Here is a 13098-nt window from a genome sequence, read left to right as displayed (position 1 = left end):
TTTAATATTAAAGGACATCATCATCTTCATTACTGAAATACCTACCTCAGTTGTCATTACAGGTTCCATTGTTTGCAATAAAATATTTGCAGTTTTTTAGGTTATTTATTTCACTAGTAAGGGAAAGGAGGTAAATATTGCTGAAAATTAAAACATAAAAAACACAAAAGCCTTGACAGAATAAAGCATTTTATATGACATCTCTTTCCACCACTAATTGTAGGACTTAATCACTATCTGAAAACTAAAGATGTCAACAAATGCATATACATTAAAATCTGCCTAGCCAACATAGCTATTCTGCTAAACAATATAAAATTTAATTTCCTTATTTTTTGTAAAACCAACGACTTAGAACAAGATTACTGATCTACAAAGTTACCATAGCCACATTCAATCAATTCTTCCAATTTCATCTATCTTTACTAAGTATCTTTTTTCCTACTAGTAACCAAGAGTACATTTGGCAGGCTACACTATTTCAAGTATCTGACACTGAAAGTTACTTTTTGGGCCTGAATCCAAGGATGAGAGTAAATTATACATTTTAGAGAAGCTTCTTTAACAATAAGCAAAGTGAGACAATAACAAGGCTTTGATTCTTCATATACTTTTTCTGACTGTAAAAGTAGTGTGAAAATTTGAAAAATACAGAAATGTATTTTTTCATTCACCCATAAATCTTTGTTAACTTTTTGGTAGATCACTTTCCAATGAGAATTCAACTTCTTTTATGTAACCAGATACTAACAAATACGCAGGAAAAAAACGAGTGTATCCTCAATAAATAGACATGTTATGTAAAGCATCAATTATTAATGACCTGTTAATTTCAAAGACATCCAAAACATGTTAAGCGGTAAAGGGGGGGGGGGGAGCGAGAACCTCACAATTCAGACATTGATTCCTAAACTGAAATCGTTTCACAGTTTTTGTAGTGTCAACATTTTAATGGTAGCAAGCACCAAGACATGACAGGTCTTACACAATAACAGTAGCATCCCTATACCAAACAGGCTTTACTTTTATTTTTTTTTATTCATATTTCAATGTTTTTATTTTTACCATTAAAAAAATAATTTTAAAACATAAATTCAAAGACTGAGCTATTTTTTTTGAAGCCCAGCATTTAAATTGTTAGCGTTTCTGGCCTGTGAGATAGCTTACCAGATTTTAAAAAATAGCACTTTTTATATTCCAATCTTCTCTCCTAACATAAAAACAAGAATATTCCTTAAATATAGCCAATTTTTTTGTTCCAAATGTTGTTTATGAAACATTGTTAGAAATACAGATGTTAGAATTACAAAAACTAAAATGTCTTAACAACATTCCAACATTTAGTAAGCCAACTACTTCGTCTCATAAAAGAATAAAACCAATGATAATAACAGTACCTAATTTTTTCCCTTGAAATTTGGTTGAACCTTGTTTCTAGCCCCAAGGGAGGATTTCCTCTACTCAAGCTATCAAAGGTCTTATGATTCCATTCTTTTCTTCTGTCCAATGGTTAACAAAAATTAGCCTAACAGACAGTAATTCAGATTTGTTCCTCTGACCTTCTTACACAAGCACCTCTTAAAAGAAATCCTTCCAGAAACAAAAGCAGCGAAGTTTGAGGAAAGAATCGTCTAAGCATTTCCTGATAGTGACAGAAGGTCCCGCTGCTAGGAATACACTACGCTGACCCTAGAAATAGCCAAGACTCCAAACAAAATTGGCCACTTTTGTGTCTAGGAAATTAAATTGCTAGCTGAAGAGATGCTAAGCCGTGACCCACGACAGGTCTTTGGGGGACATACTCATACACGGGACGAGCACCACAGATTTCAGCTAAATGCGTCTGCCGTCTTTGCAGAAGAAAAGCTGATTGTTAATGGCCATGTGACACTGTAAGATCCCAGAAAGGAAAGGGTGGGAGGAAGACCGAAGAGTTCAAGGCAGTTCAGGGTCAGAACCCGCTCAGGCATCCTGTCATTAGCAAACGTCCCTCAGGCTGAAGGCAAAATACCGCTTACCCGAAAAGGAGAGGGTGAAAAGTAGGGGGAGAGGGGGGTGGGGGGAACCACAGGAGAGCTAATGTGGCGGTGAGGGGGTGCGGGGAGGGAGGCAAGCTGGAGCTCTCCAGCTCATTCGGGGAGCGAAAGCATCGGGCACAAAAACGCTGAGAAAGGCGACTGCGATGGAGACAATACTTGGCAGCACCCTCATTTCCCTCTGCCCATTGGTTCCTTGGGTTTCCCACATTTCCTCCACCTCTGCTCCTGACCAACACTCCGGGGACTGGCTCGCCTGCGGGAGGTGGCCCGAGCTTTGTCTCGCCCCGCGCCCCGCGCGAGGGCTGCTCCGCCCCCGCCTCCTCCGCGCGCCCCACCCGCGCACACCCCCGGCGTTTCCAAGGAGCTGGGAGCACCGCGGCCGCCGCCTCCTCGCCCACCGCCCGCAGACCCTCGTCCCTACCCTTTCCTCCGAGGTGCGCCGCCCGCGCTCGCGGCACCACCCCCGCCCAGGGGACCTTTGTGTCTCGGGGGACTTTCAACTGCTTCCCTCCGTCCGCCTCGGGGGGAAACCAGCCTCCCTCAGAGACCAAAGCGGCAGCAAGCACCGGAGGCGGCGGCGGCGGCGGCTCGAGGCGCCTCCCGGGAAGGAGCACAGCACACACCCCACCTCCCGGAAATGCCTCGACCACCCGAGGTCCTCACTGGAACCCCCGAAGGCGACAGGCACACGCGAGCCGCTGCGCCGCGCCTCCCTCTCTCAACTTCCCGGCCAGGCCTGAGCCTCCTGCGCCCCCAGCAGCCGCCCGCCCCAACCCTCCGTCCCAAGCACCCACCCCCCGCCCCTCTCACTCAACCCGGGGTCAGCCGGGCAGCAGGGAAAGCCCAGCCCCGACGCCCGCCGCCAACTCACCAGCAAGTGCGGAGGCCGCGTCCCGGGCGAGGCGAGGCGCCGAGGGAAAGCGGCTCCGCCGACGCCCGCAGCGACCGGATGCAGGTCCGGGTCCCAGCTGCTGGCAGACCCAAAGCGTCTCCGAGGCGCAGGCCTGCCTCGCTGCAGCTGCCTTCTGACTCTCGCCGAACAGTCCAAAGCCTCGGAAGGAGCGGCTCGGGTCCCTCACGCGTTGCCAGGTCCCCAGGTCAACATGGCTCCCGGACCGCCGAGCCGCGCGGGCGGCCCACTAATCCCCTCGGAGGAGCCGGGGCGGGGGCGGGAGCGAAGCGGGTAGGGAGGCGCCGAGCCTGGCTGAGGCGGCCCGGCCGAACGCGGGCTCCTTCTTCTCTGGGGCCGGACGGTGATGAGCAGAGGAGACCGCGGGCGGCCGCTTTCGCTCGCTGAGTGTGCGTCGCTTTCTCACTCGGCAGCTGCGGCTTGACGCCTCCGCCAGTGTCCCGGAGGAGAGCGAGAGCGAGAGCGAGAGAGAGGAAAAAAAAAAAGACTTTTATTGAAACGATCCAACCAGCGGCAGCAGAGAAAAGCGACCGGCCGCCGGAGCTTTCCCCACCCCCGCTTCAGCCGCTCGCTGGGGGCAGCGCGACCCCTGCCGGCGGCGGCGGCGGAGGGAGGTGGAGCTGGCGATCCAGGGGCGGAGCCTGGAGGGCAGGGCGGGGTATCCCCGGGAAACCCCCACCCGGACGTGGGGGGCCTCCGTCTCCCTTGCCTGCCAGCAGGAGCGGCCCCAAAAGGGTAGGAGGGGTGAGAAGACTCCGGACGACTGAGAAACTGAGGCAGCGTTTGTCCACAGCTACTGAGGAAGAAAGTATCTGAATAATTCAGCCCCTTCATCTTCCCCCCACCAAAACAATTCTTGCTTAAATGACCTAGAAGTTATGTAATTAAGATAACCGATGCCACGGTTCTTCAGTGGTTTTCTAGAGAGTTGATGTCAAAGGACCCACACGTGAGTATGTAGATTGCGGTAACTTTATTATGTGTGGGTACCAATGAAGCACTCATTTCCGCACGCAACTTTTATTCATTTAAACTACAGGTTTCTTTATATTCTATTCTTGGCAGTATACTAGGTCCTCAAAGGACTGAGAGTCTAGCCGGAGTGAAAGATAGTCAATAAACGATTATAATAAAAATCTAAGCTTTATGAGAAGGGAAATACACGGTACTATGAGAACAGAGGAACTGCTGCTGCTGTTGGTTAGGTTTTTGCTTGAAGATGGAGGGCTGTGGAGATGTTGGCCTAGTTTCTGTAAAGGTTTTTACTTTCTTCTTTTCCAGAGACTAAGAGCTAGTTCAGCAACGAACAGCAGAGTGAAAGTGTAGACAAACTCAAGTAATACTGACCCACTTTTTTCCACTAATAATGATAAAAACAAAGTAAAAACAAACATAAAAGCCTAGAGGGAGATAATGAGAAGACTAAAAAGAAGAGGATGGGGACCGGATGCAGACAACCTAAACCAGAAAAAAAATGTAACCACATAAAAGTCGTGGTGAAGTGAGATATAAATATTTTTTTTCATTTTAATACCAGGAAATAGACTTAAATGTTTAATGGAATTTCAAATCATATTATTCTAAAGACCTGACAATTACCTTTGTGGATTCCTGGATGAATCCTTTCTCCCTAAAAATAATGCCTGCTGACTTCTTTTTCCTACTTTGTTAGGCAAAGTTGAATGTATCTACTGTAATATCCAACAATTATACATTTCAGTCAGACTTCTCCCATGCGTCTAAAATTAGCAGGATCCATAAATTGGCAACATTTATGCTCTATGCATATTTAACACTTGCTTATCATACAAGAATGCAAATGTTCACACAAGCTTTCCTTTAGAAAAAGTGTGCTCTTTTTAAAAAGCACTGTTAATGATGCTTTTTAGATTTGTCTAAGTCAAAGAACTTTATAAAATATCAAGAAGAAATATCCTTTTCAGAGGGCTTTGAAAATTAGAGAAATCGATATTTACATAAAGCCTGCTTGTATGACAAGTATTTTTCATATACTTTCATTATTTAAAAATAATTGGGTGCCCTCTTATGGTCCCTTAGTAAATATTAAAAATTATAATAAAACTGAGGCTACAAAATGGCATCAGTAATTCCCCATACCTACCATTAGATTGGAATTACTCTATTAGAAATCAAGAATGTTCTAATTGCCTCATCTAACGCTGCTAAAGAGCACTTTCCTCTTGCTATATTTTTTATTACTATAATAAAGATTTCATATTTAGAACTGCAATGATTACTTTTTTAATCTATTTATTCTTTCCATCAAAAAGTATTTACTGACTGCACATGATGTACCAAGCACTGTTCTAAACACTGTAGCTATAGAAGTGAACAAGAAAGATAAGGCATTGCCCTCACAGAACTGTTTTCTAGTGGTAGAAACAGGCAATAGACATGCAAATCACTTAGGGGATTAATAAGGGAATTAAAATCATGAGATATACAATGAAGAAAATGGAACAGTAGTGAAGAAAAAAATGAAGAAGAGAAAATGGGAATTTTAGGTGGCGAGGTCAGAAAAGGCCTGATGATTGGCAGAAACTAGAAGTCATGGGTTCTTCTTTGTGTCACTGAGTAAATTATTTGATCAGAAAAGATGGCATGAAAAAAGAAATGTGGTATATACATACAGTGGAATATTAGTCAGCCATAAAAAAGAAGAAAGCAGTGCCACAACATGGGTGAACCTTGAGGACCTTATGCTAAGTGAAACAAGCCAATCACAGAAGGATGAATACTGAATCTTTACACTTACATGAAGTATCCTGAACAGTCAAAGTAAGAAGTAGAGAGTGGAAGGGTGATTATCAGGGGCTATAGGATAGGGGAAATGGGGAGCTGCTGTTCAATAGGTGTAAGATTTCAGTTATGTAAGATAAGATCTAGAGATCTGCTGCACGTTGTGTCTATAGTTAACAATATTACTGTACACATATAATTGGTTAAGAGGGTAAATCTCATGTTATCTGTTCTCATCACAATAATAAGAAAAAGGTAAAAGTCACAATCAAAAAAATGGGTGAGTTCATTTTTAATTACTTTTCTAAATCGATTTAAAATTCATACACCATGCTTTTGGTGTGTTAGTTGGCCTTTTTCCTAGGTTGTAACATAGATTTTTAACATTGTAAATGAAAGCTAAATTATAAAATTACTTACAGGATTTCCCAAGCTGTGCTTAATAGACATTCCCTAGCACTTGGTGGGGAAGAAGTATTGAGAAAGACTTCCAAGATCAAATCCACATGGGACATGCCCCCATACTGTAGCTTCCTTTTGCAAATGCACAGAGCACATTTACATATTAAAAGCTGAAATGTTCTGAGATTAATTTTTAATAATATAAAAATATTTTATAAGAATATAATATTAAAAGTTTTTATAAATATAACTTTTTTCCCAGTTAAACCAGTGATTCCCAAAATGCTTTGACCATAGAACAGCTTTATCATAGGACATATATAAAAATATTGAAGAACACACGTATGGTAATGAGCACAGTTTGGGAACCTGCTCTCTTGGAGCTGTAGGCGTTTACTCTGTAGCCTTGGGAAAGGAGGCCCTTAAAGGGGAGAATTAAAAGGTCATTGAACTTGAACAGAGAGAGAAGGGACTGAAGCCGGAAAATCTTTGCAGTGATTCACACTTTTAGGGTGACATAGCTTAGGAAACAAATGTGAAACATATATGGGTAAGTTATAGAAAATGGAAACTTAAGCTGGTTTCAGTTCTCTATAGCAGTGTGTCTCAAACAAAGGTCCCTGAACCAGCAGCAGCAATATGACCTGGGAATTTCTTAGAAATTAAAATTCTCAGGCCCCACCCTAGATGAACTGAATCAGAAACTCTGGGATGGAGCCTAGCAAACTGTTTTAACAAGGCCTCTAGGACTCTGTTGGACAATAACATTTAAGAAGCACTTCTCTACACAGCATCTGTATAGAGTTCTACCGATATATAAAACAATTGTCCATGTGTCTGAATTTCTGAATTAGTAATAATTGTAAAAAATTCTCAAAGAAATTAGTTGAATTCCAAGTTGGGAAAAAGCTTTTTAGCTGGCTCTATGCCCTATTTTGCTAGACCAAACCATGTAATAAATCCTTTTTTTTTTGCATCAGAAGTGAAGTACAGCAGGCTAAGGGCAGCAATCACCTGTCTTTCTCCTAATACCACTTGAGCAAAATAATTTTACATTTGGTAAAAATGGCACTGCAGGCATACCGTGGAAATATTGAAGGTTCATTTCCAGACCACCACAATAAAGTGAGTAAAGCAAGCTGTAATCTTTTTTTGCTGGTGGAGGGTCTTCCATTTGTAGAAGAACATAACACCTGCAGAGTGCAATGCAGTGAAGCACAGTAAAAGGAGGTATGTCTGTATGGGAAAGACAAAGAATATTGTCAAAGGATCTTTTTTAACCTTTTAAAAAACCAACTAGCCTAACCCTAACATTTACATTTTTTAATAAATATTTTGTACCATTCCAACATTTGCAAAACAGCTTTGTATCACTGCATGATATGGTTGTAGCCCATAACTTTAAAGGTTAACTGTAGAGATTTTACATAGCCAGACCTATTTAAAATCAACATTTCCAAAGACATACAAGTTACAAATTTGGGGAGGGGAATTTCTGTTTTGTGTACATCTAAAATTTCAGATTTGCAGTAGTGCATTTAATTGTCAAGTCTTGATAACAACTGAGATATTTGGTACAGTCCAGGGAGTGCTCTAAGAAACTTTCAGAGAAGTGATGTCATGTGTCCTTACAAGGGAAATGAATCCACAAACCAAACTCAGTTTTGACAGTTAAGGAAGACATAATTTTCAAACATTTCATTTAAAAATAAAGTTGTTCTCTAGATGCTGATAGAGTGCTTAAGGAGTATTAGTCTCCTGGCTTCCAGGAAGTTTCCACACAAGGCTCTAGTAAGAGACTAAGAAGGGATTAAATCATTTTCCTTCTTCCTTTTTAAACTGTGATATTAACTGCTTTTAACTAGATTGATGCTCTGTCTATGGGGTGGGGGGGAAAGTGGGTTCCTACTCAAGTAAAATACATTTTAAGCTTATTTGAGCTTCCCTAAAAATGAAGCACAACATGAAACCACCTTTAAGATTTCACAGATTCCTCCCTTATCAAGAAAATAGTGTTGAAAAGTGGGAGCTAGAGCAGTGAGGGTTTTTTTCCCCCCTCTTGAGCATCTTAAGAAGGACGATGTGGAGTTAGCCACTTTCCCAGGGGCTTGTCAAAATGATCATTGGAGTCTTTTCACCTTTTAAAGAATGAGAGAAGGGAGAGAGTAGTAGTGGCCTTCTGGTTTTGTCATCTTTGAAACCTGGCCCAGTGATTTGTTTTTAGGGGATTTTATCAGACTGATTTTTAGATGTTATCTTTCTAGTCTTTAGCTATTACTTCAGAAAGGAAAGTTTTTTCAGTAAACTAGCTTTGCCTTACCCAAGTCAACATCATCCCAGGATCATTTTAGAGTTGATATGACCTGTGAAGAAGAGACTAGAGAAATATTTGGTACTTAACTTTGGAAAAATGGAAAAATAAAAAAATGGGGAAGAGGGAAAAAACAAGAAGAAAGTTAAAAAGCGGGGGCAGAGGAGAAGGAGAAAAATTAAGTCCTGTAAATGTAATTTTATTTCAGCAATAAGAAAGCCACAAAGGTTAATAGTATTAAATGCCAACTAATAAAAATGAAAGTGTAGAAATACACAAAGGTAAGCAGGTCAGGGTTCTAGCCCAGCAGCAGTATTGCATAGGAACAGAGCTTTGCGATTAGTTGCGTTCGATGTGAGTTATAGCTTTGTCACTGTGAAATGTTGGTAGGTTACTTGACTAAGAGTTTCCGCATATGTAAAATAAGCATAATAACATACCTACCAGGTTGTCCTTACAATGTCCTTACAATTAAATGAGATAATGAATGTAGAGCACCTGTATCGTAGCTATTTCTTTTGATGGGGCTTTTTTGTTTACCTAAGTTCTAAGAGCAGGGGTAGCACAGGCTTCAAGAACATCTTATCCAACAGCCCACAAGATGTCATCCACACCTGGTTTCTCTCCTTCTCTTGGTTCTGTCTTTGGCAGCCTTGGCTGGTCCACCCACTAGGTCAAAAGATGGCTATAATATTTGTAGCTCTATACTTTCTGGTTCAAGTTTTACAGAAAAGAGGGCACAACATCAGTAGCACAAACATTAGCTCTAATGAGCCCAACTTGAATCAATGAACTGTCACTGTTGCCAAGGCAATTGAATGATTGGCCACAGGTGCTCTACCCTTAGAGCAGGGGGAGAGTTTGCTTCAACTGATCATGTGTCCAGTATACCTAGGCAAATGCTAAGTATATAATCAGAAATTTGAAATCAGGGAAAGTAATTCTGATAAGGAGAGCAAAGTGAATCAAGAAGGGGAGCAAATTAACAAATGAATAAACAAATTGTGATATATTCATACCCAGCATGAGATACTGCTCAGCAATAAAAAGAAATAAATTACCCTTATATGCAACAACATAGATGAATCACAAAGTAATTATACTGAGCCAAAGAAGCCAGGTCAAAAAAGAGTACACACACTGTATTGTCCCATTTTTTGCAAAATTATAGGTAATGAAAACTAATCTATAGTGACAAAAAGCAGATTAGTGGTTGCTTGGGTCTGGGGGAGGGAAGGATTAAAAAAAGTATGAGGACACTTGTGGGAATGATAAATGTAGTTTTTTCTTTATTGTGGTGATGCTTTTGTGAGTATATACATATGTAGAAACATATCAACTTTAAATATATGCAATTATGTTAATCTTATATAAATAAGCGTGCGCACGTGCGTGCATGCGTGTGTGTGTATGTGTGTGTGTGTGTGTGTGTGTGTGTGAGAGAGAAAGAGAGAGAGAGAAAAAGAGATCCAAAACACTATCCTGTTTAATGGCATTCAAAACTATCGTCTGACCTGTTTGTACAGGTCTGAATTTTCCAATAGTGTTATAAATGTTGGCTTTCTGTAAGTATATCTATATAGAAGTCACACTGCTTAGCCAAAAGGTAGTTTCTAGCCACAGGTAAAAGAACAGGTTAATAAAACTACAAATAAGATGATATTTTGCTTGACAGATTTCTCTCCATAGTGAAAAAGAGTGCAGCACTGGGCAATAGTGAGTGGGCCACGCCTGAAACCTGCTTGACCCTGCATAAAATACGGACCTGGTAAATCTAGAACATCCTTTTTAAGCAGATTGTAGTACTAAAAAATGTCAGCCCCCTTTGAAAATAATCCAAAATGTTGGAAATATTGTTCATTTCATGTATTTACTGAATATAAATATTTCCTGTTTTTATACTCCTGATATGTAGATGATCTGTGCAATTAAAGGTGCTTTCCCTTTCGGCAGGGAGAAGCTGCTTTTGGGCCCAACATCCTGTTTCTTTGGGCACCCTGAAACTCGAAGCCATTAGGTAGATCACAGTTAGAATTGCTTTCCAGAATTCATAACAATAACCTATCCTCAAATTCTAGTTTGATCGGAAGGCATCGGAAGTGGTAAATATTTCAGTATAACCTCTTACGCACATAGAAATACAAAGACACTTTACAAAGACTACTTTTGTTGTTTAAAAGATCATTTTCCTCGAATAATAAACATTCTAGTAACATAGCTGGTTAAAAGGAACTGTTTCACATGTTTGGATAATTCAAACCATTTAAAACAGATCATTAGTTGAGGTTGTAGGTACCACTCTGCACATTCATGCTTTATTCTGTATTACCTTCTATTCACTATTAGGAGCAATGGAATAAAATATCCCAACCCTTTTTCATTTTGCATAAATGTTCCCCAAAACTTTAGCATGATGCAATAGAAAAAATAGAAAATTTGAAGTAAAATAAATCTAGACCTGAATCTTAGCTCCACTATTTGTTGTAAGATAATGAGAAAGATTACTCTTTTTGAGCTTTAGTTTCTTCATAGGTAAAATGGGCACATCTCATAGGGCCTTTCATAGGATTCAGTGAGTCACCAAATATAAAAGTGCCTAACAATATTTGGCACTTCACAGGCAATGAATGAATGTTAGTGTTCTTCCTTCAACTCCAGAACACCATGACTATAAAAGTCATGGAAAAATACTTTGATGATAATGCATCTAGGGAGGCAGAGACCTAAGTTTATAATGCTCAAGAGAAATAATCTGTCTTCAAGGAGAGGAACTACAACATTTAGAAGGGAGAAAAATAAACTTTTTTGCGGGATGATTAGCAGCCCCATTTAGAAACAAAATTAGACATTTATAACTGTTGTTATTTCATCACATGTATTCCTTAACATTCAGAATGCGAAGGGGCAGTAGTCACTGTTATGAATAAAACACACATACTTCATGATGTGTAAAGAGTTTCCTGTAAGGGGAACAAAACACATTAGTACAGATCCTTTTTTATCTACTTTCTATACCTTGTATTTATAAGTATAACTATAAACCTCTATTTATTTATTTATATACTCAAGCAGTTTTAGGGTTGGGAGCTAGAAGTCTTCCAACTCTTTTATTTACTCTTTAACTATTATTTCATTCAAGTATTCCTTCAACCAATACGTGTTTGGTGTCTACAATGTACCAGGCACTGTTAAGAATAGAAAGATAAGAGGCAATGTCTTTGTCCTCAAATGGCTTAGTGTCTACCAGAGGAGACTATGGCCTGGCCATTACTCAGAAAGAACTAAAGACATAAAATAAAAGTTCAAATATGCTGCCCAGGGTGAGAGGAGGACTTCTAGCTTGGAGAAGTGGAGAGAATAGGAAATCAAGGCAGGTTACACTGCTTATATAAGACAAATCAACAAGTACTTATTGGTGACTAACTAGGAATCTGACAATGAGTGCTATAGAGAATGTACAGGACCGTAAGTGGTAATCCCTGGCCACATGGAATGTGTTTGGCAGAATTTGCAAGGTAAGCAGGCTTTCTCTACTCCTCTAACTATTGATACATTTATTTCAGATGCCAATTGTTTATTAGCAGTAATACTATAATTTTGATATTTATTTAATATACCAATTGTTTATTATAATAGTAATTCAGTTATTAATAGTAATCTAGTCTTTAAAAACATGAAACTATTTTGTATAGAGATGAAAGGCAGGTGTCTCTCGTTATGTGAGTGGTTTGATAAACAGATAATAATAATAAATAAAAAGAAATCAGGAGACGTTGTAATAGCCTTTAGTCCTTTGCCAAATTGTGAATGGGCCATCCCATTCTTTATGAATCTTGGCTACCTGGCAATATTTTGAAAATTAAAATTTTAAATTAGTTATTTAGTTACTGCCTAGGCCCTTGTTTTTAAAGTATTAATAATATAGTTATTACTGTAGAATCACATGAAATTTAGGTCTAGTGTATGGCAAGATTGAGATGAGTACTAAACTTTTATAAGAAAGGTTAAACATTTTATTTCACAATAAATATGCTATAAATTCTTACCAAATTTATTTTTTAATTATCTTCAGAAATAAATTTAGTTTTTGTTTATATTATAAGCTTATTAGATGTGAAAATCTATTTCTTTCCCTAGAATTAAGTTTCCAACTTTCTCACCTAAAACAATCTCACTCCCCACGTTAGATTTCTAAGTTTTTGATTTCTTCACCTAAGAAAAACTGTTGATCCTTTTGTATCTGATTCATGCCTTCTACTTTCTTCCAAATTGATCTCAGCTTTTTTTGCAAGTCATGTACTTCCAACTCAGATTTAGGCTCATCTATATGGCTCATTCAAGTAACACCCAAGCCAGCAAAACAGTACAGGCTCAAATTATGTCATAAATGAGCCCAAGGAAGAGTGATCTGTTTTATTCAGTTTTAGTATATGTGCTGCTGTAGCAAGCACAAAGCAAAGGATGAATTGGTATGAGAAGGAATTTCAAGAGACTTTGAAAAGATGACAGAGGAAAGATGGAAGAAAAAATTATTAGGGTTTTAAAGAACATTCACTTTTGCTTACAAAATATAAAAATATTAATTAGATGCTCTTTTTACCATTATTCTTTTGGTAAATACACTTTAAAAATCATACTATAAAAATTACAAAAGGTTTAGAAAAGAAATTAAGGAA

General features: G+C 39.4%; 1 protein-coding gene across 2 annotated transcripts in view; it reads right to left on the bottom strand.

Moving 5' to 3' along the window:
• Nucleotides 1-3489, bottom strand: part of CDK17 (cyclin dependent kinase 17) — a 78272-nt gene extending 74783 nt beyond the window's left edge. For both annotated transcript variants that reach the window (XM_054574674.1, XM_054574673.1), the window contains exon 1: nucleotides 2911-3489. The gene's annotated coding sequence lies outside the window, so the exon portion shown is untranslated. The remainder of the gene's footprint in view (nucleotides 1-2910) is intronic.
• Between the last annotated feature and the right edge of the window lie 9609 nt (nucleotides 3490-13098).

Source organism: Pteronotus mesoamericanus, unplaced genomic scaffold (genome assembly GCF_021234165.1).
Source record: "Pteronotus mesoamericanus isolate MK-2021 breed Mesoamerican mustached bat unplaced genomic scaffold, CSHL_Meso_final contig_263, whole genome shotgun sequence".
Lineage (NCBI taxonomy): Eukaryota > Metazoa > Chordata > Mammalia > Chiroptera > Mormoopidae > Pteronotus > Pteronotus mesoamericanus.
Note: the sequence above shows the minus strand (reverse complement) of the source record. Positions and strands in the feature narration are given on the sequence as shown.